A 13935-nucleotide genomic window follows, 5' to 3' on the forward strand; every position below is an offset into this window, starting at 1 on the left:
GCCGCGGAGGGCCGGGCGCCGGGGCGGGGCCTGCGGGGATGGGCGGGTCCTGATCCGCTCATTGGTTAACTCAGCCTGTTAGGCGGGATGTTAGGTTGAGGGGCGGGGCTTTTGCGGCGTATGTGGGCGCTCATTGGGCTCTTCGGGCTGAGGAGCGTGGCCAGAGGTCTGGGGGCGGGGCCACGAGGTGAGTGTCTGGAACAGGGTCGCCAGTAGTGGCCGAGTCCGCGCTGCGACCAAAGGGGAGGAGTTGGTTGGGGCAGGCGGGTGGGAGCTCAGGGAAGGAGACGGCCCGGAGCCCAGGTACGGTTGGAGCTGGCGCTGTGTCCCTGGCTGCTCCAGAAGCACGGTGATCCCGTAAAAATAATGGCCTCTCCCACACACCGATCTGTGCTTTAAAACGAGAGCAACCAGACGGGGCGGAATCCTTGGTGAGGCCAATTTACCCAGAACCCCGGAAAAATCTGAAATGGATGAGGTTGCAGGACATTTGGAGGCGTGGTCTTTCTGCGCTGTTGAGCTGAAAATGTTGCCGTCTTTGAATTTGGGGCCTAACCTGGCATCAGCAGAGCCCAGAGACTATCATGTGTATTGACAGTGAGTGCATTTTCCCGGGGGTTGCGGGGCGATTGTCCGTGATTAAAATGTTTCTACTGAAAGTTTGGCTCTATCTGGAGGGAGAGTAGCCCATTTTAGGCAAAATGTAAATTTAAAGAGACTTAAGTGTGATCTCAGTTTCAACACTTTGATTTACCAGTTACATAGCATGACACTAATCCCAATTCAGAAGCCTTCCTGTCCTGCTTTCCTCACAGCCACTCTTTTCACCCCTATTCTGTCCCATCCTCTTCCACTCCCGGCTACTTTTCTTCCCCTTCCCTAGGCAAGAATTCAGGATACTTTTCTTTACTATGTTTATATGCCATAATTTCCGTATCAAAATTTCCCTCTTTTGATTTAACAACTATATGTTAGTTACATTTGAGGAATATTTTAATTGTATCAAGTCATTAGATTATGAACTCTTTTTTGGTTGTTGTTGAGACAGAGCCTCAAGCTGTCGCCCTGGGTAGAGTGCTATAGCATCACAGCTCACAGCAACCTCCAACTCCTGGGCTCAAGTGATTCTCCTGCCACAACACCGGGCTATTTTTTGGTTGCAGCCACCATCGTTGTTTGGCGGGCCCGGGCTGGATTCGAACCCGCCAGCTCAGGTGTATGTGGCTGGCGCCTTTGCTGCTTGAGCCACAGGTGCTGAGCCAGATTATGAACTCTCCCCCCCCCACACCAGATTATGAACTCTTAAAGGCTAGAAATACGTCTATTCATATTTGAATATCCCCGTCAGTCCATAACACTACCATGCTCATAGCAAGAGCTCAACAAATATTTGTCAATGCAGTGTGCCATCTGATCCTGCAAATTTCCCAGACTGAGCACACCAATGCAAAAAACTTACATTCAAATTATTATGTAAATATTGATGTTTAAACAACTCAATTAAAACTGAACATACTGCTTGGTAATCAAGACACAAAGTATAGATGACTTTTTTTTTTTTTTTAAAGTCTTGCTCTGTCACCCAAGCTGGAGGGCAGTTAAAAAAAATTTTTTTTTTTGGTAGACACAGCTTTGTCCAATCACAGCTTGGCTAGTTAAAAAAATTTTTTTTGGTAGACACGGGGTCTCATTATGTTACCCAGGCTAGTCTTGAACTCTTGGTCTCAAGTGATCCTCCCACCTGACCCACTGAATTCAGTAATCCTAGCACTTTGGAAGGCAAAGATGCGAAGATCACGTGGGCCCAGGAATTAGAGGTTGCAGTGAGTGATGATGATCCCATGCTCTTTAGCAGAAGCAACTGAGACCCTGTTTCCAAAAAAAGATGTATGTTTATGGATAAAAGTGGGAAAGGAATACATAGAATGATAATGTGTCCATGTAAAATGAATGTTTTTTCTGCAAGTTTTCATAATTTTTATAGTTCAAAATTACAATACATCCAGTCCTTCCCATCCACTCAGAGTTGGAAAATTCTGCATTTCTAAATAGCAGCATTACTTTGGGATTAACTCAGGCTCCACCTATCTGTACAGTCATAGAAGAAGATCTGGAGGGCTAAAGAGGTAGGGAATATCTATGACTTCTGACAGCCCTGTACCGTCTCTTGATTATTGGTTAAGAAGTAGGATGTGGGGCAGCGCCTGTGGTTCAAGGAGTAGGGCGCCGGTCCCATATGCCGGAGGTGGCGGGTTCAAACCCAGCCGGCCAAAAAATCACAAAAAAAAAAAAAAAAAAAAGAGGTAGGATGTGACCTAAGCTGAGCCAATCTGAGTCTTTCTCTGAAATGTCCTGATTGGAAATGAAGGGGAAGCTTTCACTTTCGTACCAGATCAAGAACTGTGAGGGTGTGACCTCAAGAACACCAGCAGCATCATCCATGCACCATATGGAAAGTCAGAGAGAATAAGGCAATGATACTGAACTGATGCGTCAAGATTTGAAGAGAGGGAAGGTCTTCTTTTTTTTTTTTTTTTTGCGATAAAGTCTCAAGCTGTTGCTCTGGGTAGAGTGCCGTGGTGTCACAACTCATGGGCTCTTGGGCTTAAGCGATCCTCTTGGCTCAGCCTCCCAAGTAGCTGGGACTACAGGCACACAACACAGTGCTGGGCTATTTTTTGGTTGTAGTTGTCATTGTTGTTTGGCAGGCCCAGGCTGGATTCGAACCCGCCAGCTCCGGTGCATGTGGCTGGCACCCTAGCCGCTGAGCCCCAGGCGCCGAGCCAGGGAAGGTGTTCTCCACAGAGACTTTCCTTTCTTTTTTTTTGCAGTCCCTGGCCAGGGCTGGGTTTGAACCTGCCACCTCCGCATATGGGGCTGGCACCCTACTCCTTTGAGCCACAGGCGCCGCCCACGGAGACTTTTCTTAATCTATGCTAGGTCCAAGCCCACAGCATGGCCATAAATTCCAGGAGTATAAGGACTATGTGACCGTGGCCCACTTCTACTTAGCACATTACCTGGCTCAATAAATAAAACTGCATGAATAAACTAATGTAATAAATGTTACACCCAGGATGTTGCTCCCAACTCCATGCTTTCAACCCTCTCCTTACTCTTCCGTCACTAAATTTATGTTCCTACATTTTCTCCTTTCATCCTGGGGAGAGCCTCCATTTGATCCCAGAACATATATGTATTATCTTTAAATAGTTGCTTTCTAGAGAAAAACAAACAAAAAAGCACTTTTTTTTTTAATACTAAAAGGATAACTGTAACAGCAAAATTTTCAGGCCAAGTAGAAGCAACAGTGGAGCCATAGCAGGCTGCAGGGAAAGAGAGGTCATATTTTATTTTTTGTGTGTGTGTGTGTGTGTTTTTTTTTTTTTGTAGAGACAGAGTCTCACTTTATGGCCCTCAGTAGAGTGCCGTGGCCTCACACAGTTCACAGCAACCTCCAACTCCTGGGCTTAAGCGATTCTCTTGCCTCAGCCTCCTGAGTAGCTGGGACTACAGGCGCCCGCCACAACACCCGGCTATTTTTGGTTGCAGTTTGGCCGGGGCCGGGTTTGAACCCGCCACCCTCGGTATATGGGGCCGGCGCCTTACCGACTGAGCCACAGGCACCGCCTGAGAGGTCATATTTTAAAGCAGTGAGGGCCTTACAAAAATAATGGTCCACAAATTTTACTGCATAAGAAGTCCTTCCTGCTTATGAGTTGAGCAGGTACAAGGTGACAATGTATGGCTTAATAATTTCCAATACATAGAAAGTGAAAAAAATGACATTTTGCTTCCATCCCTGTGTTTGTCTCCTGTTTGCATTTGGTACAGCTCTAACTTCTCTGAGGACAGACAGTGATAAGCAGGTCAAGTGCACAGCATACAAAGAGTACCATAGTCACATGCTATCCTCCTGTGTTGTGCCTTGGCAAATACTTGTCATCTAATTTTACTTTGCAGATAATAAGGAATTATTAAACACAATGATGAAAGTATTTTGTAGATCAGTGAATATACATATTTTGTGTCATGAGTAGGGTATATACAACTGTGAACATCTGGCTGTCTGCCAGCCTGCCCCTAGAGTGTTGGTCTCTGCAGCATCTGATGGGTACAGCCTCCCAACATCACAGAACCCTGCTTTTATGTGCTTGGGAAGAGTATAAAGAAATAATTATTCAGTTCTTTGACTGAGTATTTTGATGGACCAACGTGTCTTGTATTTTGTGTGTGCAGCCTGAAACATTCTAATCACCTAGTAAAGACAAAGCAACACAAAACCTTAATTTGGATCCAAATGCTCAGCCTATTAGCTTTTAAGTACAGCAGCCTGTTTATCACCTTGTTTCCTGCTGGTTATTGCCCAATTAAAGAAGAAAAAAAAATGACCATCCCTAAAAGCAAATAGGCTTTAATCTGTAGGAGTGATAAAAATAGCTGTCTTCTCCCCTCCCTCCCTGCACATATAATTGCTTCTCCTACCCGCTGATGTTAGTGTATTCAGGTGAGAAAAGACCATTCCTGACAAGCAATTTTTTCCTCACCCTACTGAGTACAGACCACCTGGTAATTTCTTGTAAACAAATAGCAGAGCCTGATGTTATTAAATATCTGTTAACTTTGCTCCTATCCTTCACCATTGTAAGATAGTAGCAATTTTCAAAACTACCTGAGACCGTAACCTTCCTCTTTCACATTCCTATCTAGGGTTTTTCTGAAATCCTATGCTATTTCTAAGACTAAAGTCTAACTTTGCTGTAACGTGGCAGACACGTAGATTTTGCATTCAGTCCAGCCAAGATTGCTCAATCTAAATGAACTTAGTGATTTTGTTTTCTCTACATTCCTCACTTCACTTTCTTTATTAATGTTCTTCTGGGAAATTACTTCCCATCAGCAGTATTTGCCCCTAGCTGGTGAATCAGAGGGGGCCCTTTTTATAGTTAATAAACACTAACGGCTGAGGGTGGCAAATCTACACTATGGTGCCAGCTAATGAAGAGCCTCACATGAAAGCTTATGCAAAGGGAACAGGCATGGTGCAAATGTCCTGGGATCCGAGATTACTCACTCTTCTCCCACATGCAGCAGAACAGATAGTAATTATTATTAATTATTTAAGCAAAGAACATAAGAGCCAATACAGGCAGTAAAAAAAAAAGAAAGAAAAGAAAGCAAAGCAAAGGAAGCTGCACTCTAGGATCCTGCACTGCAATCATTTTAATTAGCACAAGCTACAGAGCCAAGGGAAATAGACAAAGAGACTTAATAGCAGAAGGATTTTTCAAAATTCTCTACCTCATTTTTCCCTTTTAGTAATATTGTATGCTTTGCTAACAAAATAGAACTGCTTCCACAGGCTTCCTTCTGTGATCTCATAATGAAAAAGGAGGTGAAACCTTCCTGAGATTTTCACTTCCAATCTCAAACCTCATGTGATTCCTGGTAGGTTTTACCTTTACTCTGTAGATATCATGATACCTAGAATAGTTTCTTCCTATTAGATAAGCTGTGATGCTATTTTAAAAGTTATGAACGGCTTGGCGCCTGTGGCTCAAGTGGCTAAGGCGCCAGCCACATACACCTGAGCTGGCGGGTTCGAATCCAGCCCGGGCCTGCCAAACAACGATGGCTGCAAACAAAAAATAGCCGGGCGTGGTGGCAGGCACCAGTAGTTCCAGCTACTTGGGAGGCTGAGGCAGGAGAATTGCTTAAGCCCAAGAGGTTGGAGGTTGCTGTAAGCTGTGAAGCCACGGCACTCTACCCAGGGCAACAGCTTGAGGCTGTCTCAAAAAAAAAAAAAAGTTATGAACTAAGAAAATAGCTTTTATTTAATATTTTCAAATTCTTGATGGTTCTATCACAGTCCAACCCTTCCACATTGCCGACCTTTGTGCAGCTAACACATTCATATTCCCACCCATCATCACAGTTTTCATTTCTAATTCAGTAACATTTGGAAACCTAAGTCTCATTATTACTATAACTAACCTGGCCCTGACACTAACAGAGACCGTGTTTCCTTTGTGGGTGTCTGTTTCTGATTTGTTCAATATTCACACTACCTTACACTAAGTTCTTACAATCACACAGATTCTTACCTTCATCTGACTTTTGTTCAAGCATATCCAGTCTCTTCAGTCACTCACTCACTCAGGATATTTACTGAGTGGTTCCCAGGTGCATGGAACCGTACTAGGAAGGGAATGAAGCCCCAAATTACACCTTATTGTCCTTGCTTTTATAGTGGGTAAGACAGACATCAATGAGTTTCATGACAATAATAAACCACAAGTGTAGTTAAGTGCTAAATGCTGACATACCAGGGGCTGTAAGACCATATAATTGAGAATCTCACCTTGTATTTGGGTCTGGGAGAGCTTCCTTGGGAGAGTAACATTTAAGCTCACATTTGAGGTGTAAGTCAGAGTTAACTAAGTAAAGACTGGAGAGAAGATCAAAGCAGACAGTGGGACCATCCTGTGAAAATGTTGTGAGGGCACCGGCCACATACCACGAGGCACGTGGGTTCAAACCTGGCCCGGGCCTACTAAACATCAATAACAACTATAACAAAAAAATAGCTGGGCATTGTGGCGGGCACCTGTAGTCCCAGCTACTTGGGAGACTGAGGCAAGAGAATCACTTAAGCCCAAGAGTTGGAGGTTGCTGTGAGCTGTGACACCATGGCACTCCACCCAGGGCAACATAGTGAGACTTTGTCTCCAAAAAAAAAAAAAAAAAAGAAAGAAAAAAGATAGCCTTGTGAGGAGGAAGAGAACATGGTGAGATCAAACAACTGAGAGAGAATGCTGGGGGCTTGAGTGCAGAGTGATGAGGAAGGAGGCCAGGTCCAGATGATACAGGACTTCATAGGTCATGCTAAACATTTGCTCTTTATTCCAAGAGTAGTGAGAAATACTGAAGGGTTTAAACAAGACTGTGACACCATCAAATTTGTATTTAAATAGATGACATAGCTATAGCATGGAAAATGAACTAAAACGGAACAAGAATGGTGTATCAGCTGGCTATTACTGCATAATACAATATAACAAACCACTTTAAAAGTTAGTGGCTATGTTTTTTGCTCAAGGGTCTGAAAACTGCCTGGCTTTGGACTGTGGGTTGACGATAGTGCTCCTGGGATGGGCTGGATCAGCAGGCTGTAGCTACAGATTGGGATTCAGTGTTTCATGTGTCTCCTCCTCCCTTTCCTGGTTCCAGAGCAAAGTTGGAGCATGCTTCTCTTAGGATGAATGGCAGAAGAACAAGAGCACTAAGGCCAACTGTAGAAGCACATTGAATGGCACTGACTAAACTGTCTCATGGCCAAGCCCAAAACAATAGGGCAAGGACTATACTCCACCCCAGTGGAGGAAGTATGAACATATATTTTCTGAGTAATACTCCAATATATCAAAGCAGCAATGATCAAGCATTTTCCATTCTGATGGAAACCTAGTAAATGGTAGACTCTATTGTTTTTCTTTATCCTAAGCCACTTTGCTTTAGCCTCTAAATGACCTGCTTCATTTTTTGCCATATATGGCATAAAATGTATATATCATCAGATTTGGTCATTTAAAGAATAGTTTAGGATCCTTGAGCACAACTTTGTCACAGATTTGGTCATTTAAAGAATAGTTTAGGATCCTTGAGCACAACTTTGTCACTATGGATGCAGTATGTGTATGGTTTCTAGGTGGCCCAAAGTACTTGCTGTAACAATAAATGATGTTACAAGAGTTCTTTTTTTGCACTTCTGTGTAAAGATGAGTTTCTTTCATCAGAGCTGGCTCTCCCTTGCCCAGAAATGCTCACTCTTTTCCAGTTGCTCCCAGGCTACCAATTCTACAAAAGGAAAATAGAGAAAGGCATAGTAGGTATTCAGTTTACAATGGATGGGTGTGGCATAGTGCTATGTACCCTCACTAAGTCTTAGATGTAAATTATTATTTGAGAAGAAAAATCTATGTCTTTTCTAAAGGTCTTCTCTCATATTCTTATGCGTGGCTTTAACTTGGGTTCATCCTTTGCTTCCATTCTTTCAGTTAGGCATGTATTCGCAATAGTCCTGAGTCTTTATTTACTCATTATTTATTTATTTATATATTTATTTATTTATTGAGACAGTCTCATTGTGTCAGCCAGACTAGAGTGCCCTGGCCTCAGCCTAGCTCACAGCAACCTCAAACTCCCAGGCTCAAGCAATCCTCTTGCCTCAGCCTCCAAAGAAGCTGACACTACAGGTGCATGCCTCCACACCTGGCTAATCCTGGGTCTTTAATAGGAAGCTAGTCTTGCTGGGGATAGCAATATTTTTGCTAGGGTGTGGGGCGGAGGGGGGAGTTCGTATAAGGCAGAGGCAGCTCTGGGGAGTGAAAATGAACTATTTTTAGCTGAATTCAAGCGGAGGCAATTCATTTAAAGAATCCAAAGGCTTTAGCAATATCTTAGATTGACTTTAATGAGTAGCCTGAAATAGCTACAGACTCCAAGGGTAGACCAAAACTATTGAGGGCCTCTCCCAGGAGATGAAAAGGTGCTAACATTGCTTGTATCAGGAAGTAGTGTTAGTTTCTTCCATGCCCCTAGCACCGGCTCAGCATGGGAGCATTTCTGCTCATCTTATTAATTGGCGTCTAAGTACAGACAGAATAGAAAGGGGCACTTATTTCACTAATAAGCAGAAGAGCTTTCTTAGGAAAGAGAAGAACCCAGGCTCACAAAAGGGAGGCTGCAGGGAGTCCTCAAGCAAGCACACAGGTGACACATGACTTTTAAAAACAACTTTGAGCAGGCAATTTCCATTAATTTCTTTTCAGAGTAGGAAACAGCAGCTAAAGGACTGCAGTGTCTAGAAAAGATAAAAGGACTCATTTTAATTTGCCTTCCATTTCTGCTGCTAATGACACCCTGCTGAGACGGGCTACAGTATTAACACACAAATTTCCACCAACCCAATCACATTCTTTCCTTGGAATGTCTTGGGCTATTAGAAGATATCTTTAGCATGACTTTTATCAGTAGAGGAAAATATAACAGAAAAAGTAATTTACTTTACCTTCAGGAAAGGAAAAGACAAAAGTAACTGAATTATAGTCTTTTTCCCACATTAGGTACTCTCAGTTAATTTTATGATCTTCAGATCTTCATTTCCCATTATTTCAAATAGCTGGACTACAAACACACAGATTTCCCTTAGTCAAACCAAACACATTGCTTCTGTTTTATTTTTGTTTAGAGGTAGGGTCTTGCTATGTTGTCCAGGCTAGACTCAAACTCTTGGGCTCAAGAGATCATCCCACCTCGGCCTGCTGAGTATTTTTTTTTTTTTTTTGTAGAGACAGAGTCTCACTGTACCGCCCTCGGATAGAGTGCCGTGACGTCACACGGCTCACAGCAACCTCTAACTCTTGGGCTTACGCGATTCTCTTGCCTCAGCCTCCTGAGCAGCTGGGACTACAGGCGCCCACCACAACACCCGGCTGTTTTTTTGGTTGTAGTTTGGCTGGGGCTGAGTTTGAACCCGCCACCCTCGGCATATGGGGCCAGCGCCCGACTCACTGAGCCATAGGCACAGCCCCCTGCTGAGTATTTTTCAAATGCATTTATTAAGATTTTAAACATTTTATGAACGTAGTACTATTTTACTTTTCAGTTTTTATACTGTAATGTCAAAGCAAATTATACATTTAATAACCATTTTTTGTTTTTTTGAGACAGAGCCTCACTTTGTTGCCCGGGCTAGAATGAGTGCCATGGCATCAACCAAGCTCACAGCAACCTCAAACTCCTGGGTTCAAGTGATCCTCCTGCCTCAGCCTCCCAAGTAGCTGGGAAAACAGACACCTACCACAACGCCGGGCTATATTTTCTGTTTTTAGTAGAGATGAGGTCTCACTCTTGCTCAGGCTGGTCTGGAACTCCTGAGTTTAAGCGATCCTCCTGCCTTGGCCTCCCAAGAGTGCTAAAATTATAGGTGTGAGCCACTGTGTCCATCCTAATAAGCATTCTTAACACAATATCTACATGAATATACAGAAGGCCACTTGACAAAGTGGGATAAAAATTAAGTATGAAAGAGTGGCTCTGGGCAGCGCCGGTAGCTTAGGTGTATGTGGCCGGCACTCCACCCACTGAGCTACAAGTGCTGCCATATTTCTCACGAAAGATTAAATGACATCACAATCAGAGGATAAATAGCAGATAGAAACTTCCCCCACTTCTACAAAGTAATTACTGTAAAATTTTTCCAACACATGTTTTTCTTTTCTTCAATTTTAATACCTAATTCCCATCAGGGAGATGCATATTTTGAATTTTTCAACTCTAAAGGGCCTAGTATGCACAATTTTTCCAGTACTTTGATTTCACAAAATTAACCCGGCACAATTAACCTCTCACTCTGGCACAAGTAGCACCAAGGAAGGTCAGAAACTCCTGGCCGGAGCAGAGGGTGCCACTGGTGCAGATTCTCCAAAGAGAGGCCTGTAAGGAGTGAGCAGATCCCCACAAAGGAAGCATATAGTGCACATTTTCTAAGAATGGAAAGTCTATATATATTCCTTTTTTTTTTTTGGAGACAGAGCCTCAAGTTGTCACCCTGGGTAGAGTGCTGTAGCATCACAGCTCACAGCAACCTCCAACGCCCGGCCTTAAGCAATTCTCTTGCCTCAGCCTCCCAAGTAGCTAGGACTACAGGTGCCGGCCACAATGTCCAGCCATTTTTTGATTGTAGTTGTCATTGTTGTTTGTCAGGCCCGGGCTGGATTCAAACCCACAAGCTCTGGTGTATGTGGCTGGCACGTTAGTTGCTTGAGCTACAGGCGCCAAGCCTACATGTATTCCTTTATATGAAGTCTTACTCATGGCATATTCTGACAGGGGAACAAACTGTTCAGAGACCTAAAATCCTAGATTAAATGTAGTAAAATGTGAATAGGAAACAGTTTACAAATTATTTAATAATTATAATTGCACTGTAGAATTTACTCACTTTTAAGTTATTTTTCTGAATGAATACCAAATTTGTGAAACAAAATATATGTTGCTTAAAACAGCTGTATTAAGACAAGAAAGGGGTGGTTCAGCACCTGTAGCTCAGTGGTTAGGGTGCAGGCCACATACACCCGAGGCTGGCAGGTTTGAACCCAGCCCAGGCCTGCTAAACAACAATGACAACTGCAACACAAAAAAAAGAGCTGGGTGTTGTGGCAGGCGCCTGTAGTCCCAGCTACTTCGGAGCCTGAAGCAAGAGAATCGCTTATTACCTAAGAGTTAGAGGTTGCTATGAGCTGTAATGCCATGGCACTCTACCCAGGGTGACAAAGTGAGACGAAAGTAAGGGAAGGGGGAAAGGGGAAGGGGGAAGAGAAGAGAATGGGCAGTAACTGCTTTGTAGACATGCGGTGTCCCTTTGGGGGAGACGAAAATGTTTTAGGACTAGATAGTATTGATGGTCACATAACACTGTAAATGTACGAACTGCCACTGAATTGTACTCTTTAAAATGACAAATTTCATATGAATTTTATCTCCATGATTGACTCTAAAGCCTTAGCTTACTTAGATGAATAGTAGGTAATTTGTTTTGGCTTGGTTTGTCACGGTTTCAGTGAAGTTAGTGAGGTTTTTTGTTTGTTTGTTTCTAAGAGATAGGGTCTTGTTCTGTTGTCTAGGCTGGAGCACAATGGCAGGATCATAGCTCACAACAACCTCAAATTCCTGGGCTCAAGCAATCCTCCTGTCTTAGCCTCCCAAGTAGCTGGGACTCCAGGTGGGAGCCAGCATGCCTGGCTAATTTTTGTTATTTTTTCTGCTGTTCATGAATTCCTGGCATCAAGCAATTCTCCTGCCTCAGCCTCCCAAAGCACCAGGATTACAGGACTAAGTCACCACACTCAGTCTCAGTGAGTTTGTGACAGTCATAAACAAAAATATAAAAAATAACTCATTAAAAGTTCCAAATAGCACATAACAGACAAAACAAGGCAGTCAGAGCATAAGCATTGTCAATTCCTGCAGACAAGATAAGATCAGTTCATCTTGACAAGGCCAATCATGGCCCTGGAGAAACAAATACAGAAACCTCCTAGGAAGATTCTGAACAACTAGCAAGACCAAAGAGGGAGGGGAAAACAAAGCAAAGAAGCTTAGTCTCCAGGGAGGCGATATGATCTGTAGTGGAGATAGAAAACAAAGAAGCAGGGCAGTTGGACAATGTGAGCCTCCAAAAGAGCCTATATCAAGCGGAGATACATCTGGAGACAGCAGAGACAAGGGGCAAGGATGATTCAAGTGCCCGTAGAGCAAAAACTCCAGAAACTGTTGGAGAGAACATCAGAGAAGAGAGGCTTAGAACAGAAGATCGAGAGTAGAATCACAGTTATATCAAGCACCAAGCTTGACTGAAGAAATCAACAAGAAATGAATATTAACAGAAACTAGTCAGTGCACTGGCTTTATCCTCGTTTCCCCCAAGGCACCTCAGCGTTATGCTGACCTTCGTGGAAGCCTGGAGAAATCATCTCCAACAATTTATTCTGAACTAGCATCGACTTCTTGTAAAGAAGCTTCTGCTCCTCCTGAGCTCCCGCCAACACCTGACTCATGGACTACTTACTGATGCAAAGCTATGCCACACGTCAACTCCTGGTGTGATCACTTTTGAACACCCCGCTTTTCCTATCAGAGTCCTCGCAAATATCTCCTGCAATGTGACCATGACAGATACTGATACTCAGAAAATTGACTTATACATCTTGGGGAGTTTTTCAAGAGTGCTCATTTAATTAACTACAGATCTGCTCCCCCTCAAGAAGGGCACACAACTGTAGCAAAGTTCATAGAAGACCCATGCACTACTTGGTGGTAGGGAGGTAACAGGATGGATATTTGGGCAATGGCTACACAGCACTACTCGAGACTGTTTTGCTTTTCAGGAGTCCTCAAACTACAGCCCACAGACCACATGAGGCGGTGTGATTGTATTTGTTCCTATTTTGTTTTTTTACTTCAAAATAAGATATTTGCAGTGTGCATAGGAATTTGTTCATAGTCCTTTTTTTAAACTATAGTCCCACCCTCCAATGGTCTGAGGGACAGTGAACTGGCCCCGTTTACAAAGTTTGAGGACCCCTGGATGCACGAGTGACTGTGGCCTTTAGTCCACCCCCACCACTTTTATGCTGCCCCTTTGGTAACTGCAGTGCTTGTTCTTCAAGCACTTTAACCTTGGCTTCTGCCAGCTCAGCTCCAGAACTTCCCTGTGGTTCAAGCCTCTTGTTCAAATGGATGAATAGTCTGCAAAACATGTTGGCAAAATCATGGCACAGCTGGTACATGTCAAATTCAAAAAACTCCACTTTCCATTTCTTCTGGATGAAAAATGGCAATTTTAAGATGATAAGTTCTAGATTGTAAAAGGTCAAAAAGGAAGACAGAGATCTGCTAGAAACATACATGAGACACCCAACAGTATATCATTGATATCACTGCACCCTTACTAGATAGCTGTCGTTTTTCATGTGATTTTGGGACTTGTGGAGAGAGTACTCACATGCCAGCCATTAACTGATGTGACTCCTTTTGTTGAGCATGTAATTGGTGAGAAAAATGTGGTTAGTCTTGTGAGTGGGAAAACTGTCCTGTACTGGCACTGCGTGGTGACCAAGGTGAAGTTCCTTCCCTGGATCTCAATACCCTTATGCACCTGTGCAGTATAACAACAGGACCTTGTCTTATTATCAGCCATGTATGAGAGTTCTGTATTTATGATTCACCAATGATTAGTCATGACATGTCCCAAGTTGTACTTCCTTGGCTGAGAAGCCCAAGAACATAGCAGGACCAAGAATCATTAAGAAAATCAGAGCACGGGTGGCTCCTGTAGCTCAGTGAGTAGGGCACTGGCCCCATATACCGAGG

General features: G+C 43.4%; 1 protein-coding gene across 1 annotated transcript in view; it reads left to right on the plus strand.

Annotated features, from left to right (window-relative positions):
* The first annotated feature begins 330 nt into the window (after window positions 1–330).
* NMNAT1 (nicotinamide nucleotide adenylyltransferase 1) overlaps window positions 331–13935 on the plus strand; it is a 54829-nt gene continuing 41224 nt past the window's right edge. Inside the window, exon 1 of the mRNA XM_053577281.1 lies at window positions 331–597. The gene's annotated coding sequence lies outside the window, so the exon portion shown is untranslated. The remainder of the gene's footprint in view (window positions 598–13935) is intronic.

This window comes from Nycticebus coucang, chromosome 22 (assembly GCF_027406575.1).
Source record: "Nycticebus coucang isolate mNycCou1 chromosome 22, mNycCou1.pri, whole genome shotgun sequence".
Taxonomy (NCBI): Eukaryota; Metazoa; Chordata; class Mammalia; order Primates; family Lorisidae; genus Nycticebus; species Nycticebus coucang.